The following is a 14,771-nucleotide window of genomic DNA, read 5'->3' as shown; positions in this document are numbered from 1 at the left end:
CAGCAACTAGCTGCCATAACCCCGGTATCCTCGTGTTCGGTCAGCGGTCCATTACAAGATAAAATTGGTCTCTGTGGCGGATTCACTGCAAGATCACTTTTAATCGTCGGCGGGAGAAGGCCCCGCCCCACCGCGCTCCAGTGCCCTCCACCGCTTACTGTAGCCGTCGGCAGTGGCGATCGGATCCTCTCTGTGGCTGGGCATGGAGACGAGTGAGGGGAAGATGGCCCCCACCCACCTCTATGACATTGTAGGGCAGAAGCGATGTCAAAACGTCACTTCTGCCGATAGCTCTTAAAGGGACATTTTTTTTAAATCATTTTTTTAATGGTCTTTTTGACCCCAGATCTGATATTTAAGAGGTCCTGTCATACTTTTCTATTACAAGGGATGTTTACTTTCCTTGTAATAGGAATAAAAGTGACACAATTTTTATTTATTTTTTTAAAAACAGTGTAAAAAAATAAAATAAAAAAAGGTAAAATAAATAAGAAAGAAAACAAAATGTAAATGCGCCACGTCCCGCCAAGCTCGCTTGCAGAAGTGAACTCATATGCGAGTAGCGTTCGCATACAAAAATGGTGTTCAAACCACACATGTGAGGTATCGTCGTGATCGGTAGAGCGAGAGCAATAATTCTAGTCCTAGAACAACTCTGTAAAATATGCAACCTTTAGAATTTTTTAAACATCGCCTATGGAGAGGGTAAAGTTTTAAGGGTAGAAGTTTGTCCCCATTTCAAGAGCGGGTGCAATTTTGAAGCATGCCATGTTGGGTATCAATTTACTCGGCGTAACAGTATCTTTCACAAAAAAAAAAATGGGCTAACTTTACTGTTGTCTTATTTTTGTAATTCAAAAAAGTGTATTTTCCAAAAAAAGTGAGCTTGTAAGACCACGGCGCAAATATGGTGTGACAGAAAGTATTGCAACGACCAGCATTTTATTCTCTAGGGTGTTAAAAAAAAAAATTATAATGTTTGGGGGTTCCAAGTAATTTTTTTTAGCAAAAAGAAAATGTTTTTAACTTGTAAACAACATATCTAAAAAAAGAGGTTCGGTCTTTAAGTGGTTAAAGCTGTTGAAATTTGTACACCTATCTGTTTTTATTAGCAAAATGTTGATTCAAAAAGACCTACAACCTGTATTGTCACATTGCTGATGCGTTAACATTTTTTTTGCTGTTAATTAGAATTGAACAGGCACATCAGGTGAATTCCTTTACTGCCTGAACCTGTTGCACTGCCACTGACAAATAACACAGCACAAGTCTTAGCTCGCCATCAAGCATATCTATGTAACACCCATGGCTTAGACGTAGTTGGTTCAGATGAAATTCATAGCGGACGCTAGTTTTCTTTATCTTTAATGTGTTGTGAAGTGCTCTGCACCATCTATTTCCATGTTGATTGTTGTCATATCAGGCAAAAAAGATTAAAGCAACAAACATACGAGCATGATCTGATGAGGAACACTCCACATAAAATTGAAAGGTTGTTTCTACCATCCTTTGGGTCAAGGAAAAGAAAAGTAAAAAAAAAAAAAAAAAAAAAAGAAAAAGAAAATACAAATAAAACTGGCCATAGATGGACCAAATCTTGTCAGGTTCAGCAGGGACCGGACGAGATTCGAAACCATGTATGCGCAGGCTAACTGTACCCAGGTTAATTGATCAACTTTGGTACAACCAGCTTGTCGGATTTTTCTACATACGGTTTCTGCCAGTGGCTATAACCGCTAGCAGTACCAATGTATTCTGCTGGCTGGGATTGCTTTCCACGCCCTCTGCTGGTGGAGTACAATAGCACCGCGGGCATTTCCCCATCAACACGCACCAAGTTGATCGGGAAATTGAGCGATTTTCTTTCCTTCCACCCATGGTACAAAGGCCAGAATGAGGTCACCATGATGGAACAAAAGTTATCTGGAGCTCCTATGGCACTGTTGTGTTCCTATAACACTATTGTATGAAATCAATAGTTTCCCCCAACAATGGCCACCTGGCTTCATTTACAGACATTAAAGATGGGGGATCAGCACCCCATCTGATCACAGTCATTTCAGAGGGCCATTTTCTTATATGTTCTAAAAGGAGAATAAAACTTTCACGATGTGTGCTAAATTGTACAGCTGCCTGCTCATTATTTCTGTAGGATATGAGGAAAAACAGGCTTTAGGATCCACTTAGACAAGATAGTGCATATCTGACTGTTTTGGGAAGGTCTCATGTCTACAAGAAACCCAGATACTACTGGCCACTTTGTATCTGTGGTTCTTTTAATTAAAAAAAATTTAAGAAAACCTGCCTGCCTGTCAAGGAAATTCAAAAGGGGAGGAGTCTACCAGTGGGTTTGCACTGCTTAAGAGGGGAAGGGTGTCCTATTCACACAGTGATATAAATACATACAATTAGCCTGTGCGTCTATGATCAGTAAGAAAAACATGTTCCATGGCCATATGACGCACAAATGTCAAAATGTCTCAACTCATTCTGACCCCCGCATTTCAAGTCTCCCTATTGGTCCCTTAATGTGATGGATGATCTCAATGACAAATAGAGAAAGGATAAGAGGAAAGGGGGCAAGAAAAAAAATTGATTTCAGAAGCCCATTTCTCCAGATATATTTCTTGTCTGCTTAGGGAATTTTTTCATCATTTGCTCAACTTGAATTGACAGGTTGATATCCCGCTCTCTATATGCAATGGGTATAGAAAAGAATCTCCCCCTCTAAAATAATCAAATTTTGTTGCTTTGAAGCTTTAAATGAAGACAGACACAGTTTTTCGTTTTATCCATCTATAATTACTAGTGCAACTTATAACACCTAAGTGATAGCTATAACACCAGCATGTCAGAAAAAATAAAAAATAAAATAAAAAAAAAGAATCATGTTTGTTACAGGGGTTTAGATAATTGTTTGAGGGGTTTAAGCAGCGGGTACTAAGTAAAAGTATTTTTAAATAAAATTAATTGTGCCAAAATGATAAAGACTGGAAAAAGGAAAAACAATGTGTGTTGCGCCTAGTAAGCAACCGCATCCCTAGTTGTATTTTATCAGGTCCTTTAGAAGATCGAACCTGATCAGTTTTTTCCTTCTTCCCGTTTTTATGAACGCTGCCCAGTAAGGTTGGCTATTGTCCAGTCTTAGGGGGTTATTTACGAAAGGAAAATCCACTTTGCACTGCAAGTGCACTTGGAAGTGCAGTCGCTCTCAATCTAAGGGGTAGATCTGAAATGAGTGGAAGCTCTGCTGATTTTATGATCCAATCATGTGCAAGCTAAAATGTTGTTTTTTCGTTTCCTTGCATGTCCCCCTCGGATCTACAGCGACTGCACTTCCAAGTGCACTTGCAGTGCAAAGTGGATTTGCCTTTCGTAAATAACCCCCTTAGTGTCCAAACTGAATAGGTGCAAAGTGAGTGTGCTGCCTACCTACAAGGAGATGGTGCCCTTTGCACCTCCTCAGTAAGGTTGGCTATTATGGTGCAAAGTGCCCCATGTTGTGTCAGACAGAACACTCACTGACTAACTTTTAGGGCACTTTTACACTGAGGTAGTAGAGGTAAAGTGCTGCTAGTTTTATCCATTGTTTAAGTGGCGCTTTGCTGCCGCTAGCAGTACGCTTTTAAACCTTGCCGCCAAAGGGATTAAAGATTAAAAGCGCCCTCAAAGGGCCCCTGCCGAAGCATTCCAATGGGCAGGAACGGTGTATACATTGCTCCTAAACCGCCCCAAAGATGCTGCTCGCAGGACTTTTTTTTGTCTCACAAGCGCACCGAGTGCTTTCACACTGGAGTGACAGGAAAGGCACTTTACAGGCGCTATTTTTAGCGCTAAAATGCCTGTAAAGCCCCTCAGTGTGAAAGTAGCCTTACAGGGTTAAAAAAAAACAAGGGAGGGGGATACACTGCCTACCACAGTATGGTTCACTGTAATAGCCACCTTACTGGGCAGGTACAAAGGGCACCATCTTGTGGAAGGAAGCACACTCACTGTGTTCACATTAGCTTAATTTTCAATTAATCACAGAGGAAAAAAAAAAACAATCAACTGAAAAATTACCAGCCAGGAATACACTGACTTTTCTTTAGGCTAGGTTCACATCTGAGCGGGTGCAAGGTGTATAATTGCACACCTTCCTGCACTGGCAGAGGAAAAACACACTGCTGCTTAGGAGATACACTAGAATGTGGGAAACCCTCAATCCATGCACGTTCCAGCACCTCATTCAAATGGCACCCCTCTTACAATCTGCAGTGGGTGTCAGCGCTATCTTAACAACATCCCAAACAAAGGTTGCAAAACACAGTGTGTTTGCCTGCACCGGATCACAGTCACAAAACGACAATGCAAACTGCACGCATGACTGAATGACCCCATTCAAAATGAATGGGCCTTGATCGCACCGCAATCAACACAGTAAGCTTGGTTTCACACTATAGTTTGCATGTGAATCGCTCAGGAACTGCACTGCAATCCTGTTAAATTCACATGCGATTCTGTGTGGTGTGATTTGAGCCCATTCATTTTTCGATGGGATGAATTGCACCAAAGTGCAGGCACCTTTTTTTGACCAACCGTGCAATCTGATTCAGATAAACACTGCGTATGCAACCTTCTTTTGGGGAGTTAACTTTGAATTGACACCTGCAGCAGATAAAAAAAACAGTGTGATTGCAATGCGCTTCTTGCACCACATATGTATGAACCAGGGTTAAACAGGGCAAAGACATGCCACTGAGGGCAGCAGAAAGTCCAGCCTGGCTCTGACATTGGCAGACATGTGGTGCCAACTGCTGAATCAGTAAGCTGGTGAGCACCACAACAAGCTTGCCAGTGCCAGGCTGTACTGTCAGTACAACAAGCAATAGAAAATTCAGCTTAGCCTCTGTAAACTGTCAGTAACAAAAGCAATGCAAAATTAAGCCCAGCCAGCCTCAATCACATACTTTACCAGTTGACCACAAAGAATCACAGACAGTCTCTGACTGACTCATGATTACCTAGTATGAACAGCAGGATGTCAGCAGCAGCACAGCATTCTGAGCAAGTCTGGGGACACTCTCTGAGACTAGGCCAGAAGAGAAAGAGTGACATACCTGGACTGCAGCATCCATGTGGGAGGCTGGAGGCTACACAGCACTGTACAAGTACTCTGCACTCCAGGGCCCAGGCAAAGTGCCTCTCTCCAGCCCAAGGTGGCAGTGGCACTGCAAGCCAACGGTAATACAGGGTGTAGAGAGCAGTGGGCAGGACTACACGCACTGCTGGCTCCCACTGTGCTAAGTGGGCTGCCTGGTGATAGAGCTGTCAGCCTTCAGCTTGAGCCTGATAGACCGGCCTGGCGGTGCACCACAACGTGCATGTGGTATGCCTAATGATCTTTTACACTTGCTGCAGCAGCATTATGACACTCTGTCTGCCACTGACTGCATTGCTGCCTGTCACTGGTGCCATGTGCGGCTGCAAAGTAGGGTCACCATGCATTTAATTTTGGCCGGGGGGGGGGGGTTGGAACACCCCTGACCCCTCCCCCTTATCTACGCCCTTACGGAGTTGGAAAAGGGATCACCCATCCATGTCTCTTCTATCCTGAAGAGTGCTCCAGTCCCTGCTGCAGAGAAATGCCCCCTAACAGGATATTACCACCTCCATACTTTACTGTAGGAATAGTGTTATTTGGGTGAGCTGTATTGGATTTCCACCAGACATATCATTTTGTATCCAGGCCAAATAATTTAATTTTAGTCTCCTCTGACCACCTTAAATGCACCTTAAAGATTATAAGGCCACAAGGACAAAGGTGTTATGGTCAGATGGGACTAAAATTGAATTAATTGGCCTCAACACCAAAGTATATATCTGTCAGAAATCAAACACAGCTCACCATCCAAATAACACCAGTCCTACAGTAAAGTATGGAGGCGGTATTATCCTGTTATGGGGGCATTTCTGTGCAGCAGGGACTGGAGCACTTATCAGGATAGAAGAAAAAAATGGATGGGCCAAAATACCGTCAAATTCTTGAGGAAAATCTGCTTCCCTCTGGGTCTTTGTCATGTTGGAAAGTATACCTTCTCCCCATAGACAACTTTCTGGCAAAGCACACAGCAAAGATTAAGGCGAAAAAGGTGAATGTCTTTGTATGGCCTAGTCAGAGACCAGACCTAAACCCTATTGAAAATCTGTGGAGTGACCTAAAGACTGCAGTCTACAAACAGTCACCATCAAATGTAACTGAACTTGAACAGTTCTGCAAAGAAGAGTGGACAAATATTGCAAAGTCTAGATGTGAAAAGTTAGTAGAAACATACCTCAACAGACTAAACACTGTAATTAAAGTGGTAGTAAACCCGATGACACTTTTTTTTTTTTTTTTACACCTGTAAAGGCAAAAGGCATAATGTGCCGCATACTAGCTCATTATGAAATACTTAGCCTAGAACGAGGCGTCGGTATCTCACCTGGTCCACGCCAAGGTAGCTGACATGTTGCCTCGGCGTGTCTTCCGGGTATCACGGCTCCAGCGATATGAACCGCGATGTCGTCACTCCCTCACATGCGCGTGGGAGACTTCTTTGCCCCCAAGTCAGTCATCTGCCGGGCTTTCAGCCGAGACTCCCCCGTGCGCATGCGCCGCTGCAGTCAGCGGCTCATTGCAGGGGGAATATCACCTAAACCGTACTGGTTTAGGAGACTTTTTTTTACCTACAGGTAAGCGTTATTATAGGGTTGCCTGTAGGTAAAAGTTAAAATTTTGACTATACAATCGCTTTAAAGTAAAAGGTGGTTCAACGAAATACTGACATAAGGGGAGTGATCTTTTTTCCAACTCTGTGCGATTCTGTTTTTTTTGCATTATTTTTTCTCTTCTGACATGTTGATGTTATAGCTTTCACTTGGATGTTATACATTTTAAATACAGCTGGATAAAACAAAAACGGTGCCTGTCTTAATTTCAGGCTGCAAATCAACAAAATGTGATTATTTTAAAGGATTTAAATTTAAAGAGGGCAGTTAATTCTTTTCTATACCAACTGTACATACAAAAATTATTTCAAGAAGTTAATGGAACATTTTGCAAAGTACACAGCCATTGAAAGAATTTTCAGAAAGGATTTGTACATAATAAGTAGAAGAAAGGCTAAAACACAGGTAAAACAGGTTGTTGTTACTCACCTTGCAAATAATACATTACACAAGAAGTCTCTGACAATTCTTGGGAAATAATCGTAGATTATTATTTCTTAAGAACTATCAACACAGTGTATTAAATTGACCATCACTATGCACTATTGTACAATAAATGTGCAAAATAGCAAAACCACTATATCTTCTATTGCATATAAACCATAAATATGTCAATATGCAGAGGATTATCACTTGCACCAGTGCATAAATGTGAATAAAATGTATTTTTAAGCTAGATTCAAAGTTTCTTGATGAAAAACAAACATATAATCCAATAAATGCTTAACTTCCCGAAATGATCTTACACGTACGTGTGGAAGATATCAAACAGTGATTCCTACAAGCGTTCACCTGAAATGGTGGACACGCAAAATGCCAGTTCAGATATTACTTTCCCCTCTTCGGAGCTACCTCTTGAAAATCTCCTCATATAGCTACTTGATTACATATACAGTATGTGGGTTTATGGCACTTTAAAAGATTGCACATATATCCTGCAATGGGCTCACATAACAGAGGAGATTCCCAGAGTCTAGTGAGTTTTAATAAACCTTTTTTATTAATAAAAATGCACTTACAATCAATCAAAAATTGTCACCTTGTGTTACAGAACAGAGGGGCGACGGCACTACCGGTTTCAGCACTCAATCACTCATCCGGCTCTGCCCAACGAGGTACCCCTGAGGAAGTCACGTGACCACGATGACACGCATTGGGTGGAGCCAGGTGACTGATTGAGTGCTGAAACCAGAAAGTGACACAGGAGCTGCGGTCCTGTTTTGCAAGCAGACACTTTTTGACTGTTTGTAAGTGCATTTTTATTAATAAAAAACATTTATTGAAGCTCACTACACTATAGGGATCACCTCTGTTATGTGAGTCCATTGAAGGACGTATTACTTTTAAAGGACCATACCATACATCAAAATATATGTGATCATCACATATATGCCTTTAAGAGGAGAGAAACCCTAATGTCGCGTACACACGAAAGGACTTCTCGTCGGACTGAACTCCAAAGGACTTTGACGGAGTTCCGCCGAAACGGACTTGCCTACACACAATTACACCAAAGTCTGATCGTTTAGAATGGGATGACGTACAATGGGACTATAAAAAGGAAGTTCATTAGCCAATAGCTGCCCTTGCGTCATTTTTGGTCTGTCGGAACAGCATACAGACGAATGGATTTCTCGATAGGAACTGGTTTCTGGCGGAAAGATTTGAAACATGTTCGATTTCTAGGTTCGTCAGAATTTTAGAAAGAGAAAGTCAGAGGAAGCCCACACACGATCAGAATGTCTGACAGAATGATTCCATCTGACCTTTTCTGCCGGAAAGTCCGGTCGTGTGTACAGGGCATAACTGAGTGGAACCACAAGGCAGCCCCTAAGAGGGGAAAGCGATATGTGACCTGGCATTTTGTGGGTTCACCATTTGAGGTGAACGCAGGAGTGAACGGTGGTGGGAATCACTGTTTGATATAATATCACATGAACATGTAAATCCTTTTTAGAAGTTAAGAATTTACTAGATGTTTATGTTTTTCATTGAGAGACTGTGAATCTATTTAACAGAGACATTTATTCACATTTACGCACTGGTGCAAGTGATAATCGTTTGTATATTTACACATTTACGGAGTATATGCAATAGAAGATAGTGGAATGATGATATTTTACACATTTATTGTACTTTTAAGTCTATTTATTTAAGGTAATTAATTTGTCATCACGATATTGTGAACTTTATCACATATTTTTATTGGTGTTTATACTTTCCAATATATATTGGCTGTTTATTAGGTAGGCGCAGCAGCGTCACTTTAATATTATTTCTATATATACACTGTGGGTGTGAGAACACATTTTTATTATTTGTGACATTTGTGAAGAGGTAGCACGGGATACATTTTTTTTTGTATTTACCTGTATTGCCTCCCTTGTATAGACATACAATAGTTACAAGACTGCAATTGGGTACCATTTGTGCCATCCAGGGCCATCTTTACTATTGATTGGACTCAAACAGTTTCTTAGGGGCCCCACCGCCCCTCCAATTCTGAGATATACATTAAATAGCAGCTAGACTCAAAATCAGTTTACTGCAGTAGATTAGGCCGCAGTTGTGATTGGTTGCCAGAGCTTGCAGCATATCATTGCCACTCACTGACTGGTTGCTAGAAGCTAAAAACACATTATTTCTGCTTGCTGGTTGGTTACTAAAAATAATTACCACTCACTGATTGGTTGCTAGAGGTTACTGCGCATTATTACTGCTGATTAATTGCTAAAGGGTACTACACATCATTATTGCTCACTGACTGGTTGCTACCGATTTCTACTGTTCACTGATTGGCTGCTAGAGGTTACTGCACATCATTACCTCTGCATCAAATTGTGAGTGCAGCTAAACTTCACTAACAGTGAAGCATTGTTATAAACCAGGATTTCAGGAGTGCACCATATGCATACTGTAGGGTTCTGGAGTGCACAACATAGCGTACAGGGTTGAAGAGTGCGCTATGTACAGATTGCATGGTTGAGGAGTGAGCTACATACAGGGTGCTGGGTTGAGCTATGTACAGAGTGCACGGTTGAGAGGGAAACTTTGTATAGAGTGCAGGGTTGATGGATGTGCTACATATGGAATGCGGAGTTGAGGGGTGTGCTACATATGGAATGCAGGATTAACCAGTTCCTGACCGGCGCACGAGGATGTACGTCGTCAGAATGGCAGGGGCAGGCAAACTGGCGTACAGGTAAGACCAGTTGAATTTGCCACCCTGCCATCACGCGCGCAACGGTCGGGACCCCCGTGAGACCGGTCGCGGGTCCTTCGGACTCTATCACCGCGGGGATACCCACAATCATCTCACGGGGAAGGAGAACGGGGAGATGCCGTTGTAAACAGCATCTCCCCGTTCTGCCTAGCAACAAGTGACACTAATCTCTGCTTCCTTTGATTGGAGCAGAGATCAGTGTTCACTAGCACACAGCCCAGCCCCCCACAGTTAGTAATACACCCCTAGGACACACTTAACTCCTACACTGCCACCCCCTGGTTAACCCCTTCACTGCCAGTGTCATTTACACAGGAATCAGTGCATTTAAATAGCACTGATTGCTGTATAAATGACAATGGTCCCAAAAATGTGTCAAAAATGTCCGATGTGTCTGCCATAATGTCGCAGTCACAATAAAAATCACTGATCGCCGCCATTACTAGTAAAAAAAAATATTAATAAAAATGCCATAAAACTATGCCCTATTTTGTAAACGCTATAAATTTTGCGCAAACCAATCAATATTCGCTTATTGCGATTTTTTACCAAAAATATGTAGAATACGTATCGGCCTCAACTGAGGAAAAAAAAAAGTATTTTTTATATATTTTTGGGGGATGTTTATTATAGCAAAAAGAAAAATATAATGTGTTTTTATTTTCAAAATTATCACTCTTTTTTTGTTTAATGCGCAAAAATAAAAACCTCAGGGGTGATCAAATACCACCAAAAGAAAGCTCTATTTGTGGGGGGGGGGAGGGGGGGTGGGGAGGACAGCAATTTTGTTTGAGAGACACGTCGCACGACCGCACAATTGTCAGTTAAAGCGACACAGTGCCGAATCGCAAAAAGTGGTCTGGTCATTGGCCTGCAAAATGGTCCGGTCTGAAAAGTGGTTAAGGGGTGCACTACATATGAAATGTGGGTTTGAGGGGTGCGCTGTGTATGTAATGCGCTACATATGGAATGCAGGTTTGAAGGATGCGCTATGTATGGAATGCAGGGTTGAGGGCTGCGCTACATATGGAATGCGGGTTTGAGGGGTGTGCTACATTTGGAATGTGGGGTTGAGGGATGCGCTACGTATGGAATGCGGGTTTGAGCAGTGCGCTACGTATTGGAATGCGGGTTCGAGGAGTGCACTACGTGTGGAATGCGGGTTCGAGGAGTGCACTACGTAAGGAATGCGGGTTTGAGGGGTGCGCTACATGTGGAATGCAGGGTTGAGGGGGTAAACTTTGTATGGAGTGCAGGACTGAGGGCTGTGTACATCCAAATTCTCCAACCCCCCCCACAGTCAGGGTGCAGCTACAGAAGATCAACTAAACTTACAGGATGTCCGCCCATGCAGGCTGCTTCATGAGGAGCTTCTGCCTGTATACATTCCCCACCCCTCTCTCCCCTCCCTCCTCGCTCTCACTCCTCTGCTCTCATATAGAGCTGTGTAGAACAGAGAGGGATCAGAATGGCCGCCGACAGACAGAGGAGCGCTGTCAATTGTAAATACAGAAACAGCGCTTCTCTGTATCTACAACTGACAGTAGTGACTAGTGAGCAGCTAACAAGTGGCATGGCTCCGGTGGGCAGCAGCGTGGGCTCCCCCAACAGTGATTGGGCCCTGGTGCCATCCACAGCAGACTCGGAGCTGTCAATTAAGTGACATTCTACAGTATTCCCCTTCACTAATCCCCAGACTTTTCCTGAAGTAGTCAGATATTTTAGCATGTTCAAAGGCACATTGGGAGTAAACGCAGAACTAAACTTCCAATAAAAGTATATCATAAACACAACGTATTCCTGATCCCAGCTCTCAATGGTAATAAAAAGTTGATGCACTCTAGCAGTTATTATAAAATAAAATCAATACGTAAAAATGCCACAATCAACAAATATATCAACATTAACAGCGCTAAGAAGAAAAATAACTAGGACTATTTAGTGCAATTCAGTAGTGCTCTGTGACCCCTCAAATAGCGTAAAGAAACCACAAAAGCAAAATGACAACACCGGAAAGGAACCTTGTGCTCATTAGGTGATCTCCGTTGGTAATGCACTTACCACAAACGGGCTAATAGAAAGCCTTCATTATCTCCAAGCACAAATGGATGGAAACCTATTCTAGATTCTTCATGAGGTACCAGTTAAATTATAACTTGATCTCTCCTTATATTATGGAACACAATACTTCTGCTAAGAATTTCACAGTAATATCTTATGGCCGCTCACACATTGCAACATGGAAAGAGAGAGGAAATGCATATAGTGTAGGGCTGTTACTGATTAAAATTTTCATGTTCGATTAATCTACTAATTTTGATTAATTATAACGCACATATAAATCCAACTACTTTTAGCTGATCTCCTTGCATTGCAACTCTGCATTAGTCAGTGGTAAATGTGGTATACACTATATACAGTCACCCAACACTAGTTTCCACAATCCATGACTTAACTTCGCAGTTCACACAAATAGGTTTTAAATTCCAACTGTAGCACTGACCTAAAAGTAGCGTGACAATCCCCCCCACCTCCGGTCTAACTAATCACTCCCACCTTATGGTATGGACCCCTGTGGAAACAGGTGGTTATGCAAGCGGGTATCAAAAGGGTTAACGCGGACCATGAACTTCTCTCACTCTTCTTAGATCTCAGTAAGGACGCCAGGTCATGGGTAGAAAGAAAGGATCTAAGTGCTCACCGCTTATGTATAAGATGTAATTTTTGTGATCAAACACAAACTACTCACATAAAGATGATAAAAACACAGCATGTAAAGCCGACAATAGTGTTAGTCCTGTAGGGCAGCAACGGGTGACATCATGCGTAGCTCCTCCCTCGTTCGCTTTACGTTCAATCCGAACTTCGACGTCACTAGGGACGTCAATGTCCATGACATCACCAGATCTCCGATGGTACTCCCTGAAGACCCAGAAGCCGGCAGACAGGTGAGTACCGATCAAAATAATTTAATAATTTCCACAGCCCTAATATAGTGTAACACCATTTTATTTTGGGAACATCCCCACAACCAATAGAAATCTGCTTACAATGTAGTCAAATTAAAACAGCAATTAAAAGGCAGTAATACCTTGTATTGAATCCGCTCTGCCACTTATGACACAAGCAGTGACTGACAGACAGGGGAGCTGCATGGCCATGCACTAACGCGTTTCGTAATCACGTCTTCCTCAGAGGGACACAAGCAGTGACTGACAGGGGAGCTGCATGGCCACAGACTAACGTTTTTCATAATCCTGTCTTCCTCAGTGGTCGTCCTGAGGAAGACATGATTATGAAATGCGTTATTGCGTGGCCACGCAGCTCCCCTGTCAGTCAGTCACTGCTCGTGTCATCCCAGGATTCACCACTCTCAGCAACACCAGGAAGAGGCGATGTCGATATGTAGTGTGCAGAGCGGATTCAATACAAGATATTACTGCCTTTTAATTGCCGTTTTAATTTGACTATATTGTGTATGCATATTTCTATTGGTTGTGGGGATGTTCCCAAAATAAAGCGATGTTACACTATATGCATTTCCTCTCTCTGTCCATGTTACATTATGTGAGCGACCATAAGATATTACTGTGAAATGCTTAACAGCCGGATTGTGTTCCATAATATAAGGAGAGATCAAGTTACAATTTAACTGGTACCTCATGAAGAATCTATCATCAGAATAGGTTTCCATTAATTTGTGCTTGGAGATAATAAAGGCTTTCTATTGGCCTGTTTGTGGTAAGTGCATTATCAACGGGGATCACCTTTTGACCACGAGGTTCCTTTTCGGTGTTGTCATTTTGCTTTTGAGGCTTCTTTTATGCTATTTTAGGGGTCACGGAGCACTATTTCTATCCTACAGATTCTGTTTGGGACTTGGTCACACATATGTGTGCTATACATTGAATTGCACTAAATACTCCTAGTTATTTTTCTTTTTAGCGCTGTTAATGTTGTGATATATTTGTTTATTGCAGCATTTTTAAGAACTGAACTTCAGCTGTAAGAAACAGGGAGCAGGCAGGCTTTTATTGCAGAAGATACATGCACTACTTTTGCAATAAAATGCCCCTACCTGCCTGCCCGCCGTCTTCTCCAGTGCTGTGAAGCGAGCTGTGCATGTGCAGCTTAGTTTACAGTGCCAAGATGACTGGGTCCTGAGCAGGATTGAGGTCACCCCCCGTCGGCAAATGAAATGGCCAAAACGGTCGGCATGCATTCAAACATTTTGACACCAACAAGGGACTGTTGGACAGGTAAGTGTTCATCCTTTAGTTCTACTTTAATAATAACTCTCGCCCCCCCAAAAAAACGCTGTAAGCATTTGCTTGATGTTTCTGTTCTTTTCCCTGCAATTTTAAAAAAAATTAAAGAGTAAGGCTGGCCATAGACATATAAATATTTAGATCCACCTATGGGCAGGCAAGTTGTACTGAAGTAAATCTATTGATTGATCTTAGTAGAACCAGCCTGTTGGGTTTTTCTTGTGCGATCACTGGTGATAGCCATTGTATTCTGAAGGCGAGGAAACCTCCCACTGCCAGAATACAATACCGCACCTGGAGGGATTTCCTCATCAACACTGACTATGTTGATGGTGGAACCAAGAGACTTTCTTTCCTTCAACCCATAGTCGAAGGAAAGAAAATTGCATAATCTATGGCTTGCTCAACTGATAAAAACATTTCCTCTGGGTGATCTATGTATAGTGCAAGGATTTTTTTTGCAGATTACTACCTTTTCTTATTCTGAAGAAATAACTGTCTGTGCCCATCTGCAAAGTGAAGGTGAATGG

General features: G+C 42.2%; 1 protein-coding gene across 1 annotated transcript in view; it reads right to left on the bottom strand.

Annotated features, from left to right (window-relative positions):
* Positions 1-14,771, bottom strand: part of TYRO3 (TYRO3 protein tyrosine kinase) — a 312,942-nt gene that overhangs the window by 208,418 nt on the left and 89,753 nt on the right. The window lies entirely within an intron of this gene.

Source organism: Lithobates pipiens, unplaced genomic scaffold (genome assembly GCF_037356315.1).
Source record: "Lithobates pipiens isolate NorthernLeopardFrog02 unplaced genomic scaffold, aLitPip1_a1.2 Scaffold_30, whole genome shotgun sequence".
Lineage (NCBI taxonomy): Eukaryota > Metazoa > Chordata > Amphibia > Anura > Ranidae > Lithobates > Lithobates pipiens.
This window is presented reverse-complemented; position numbering and strand designations above follow the sequence as displayed.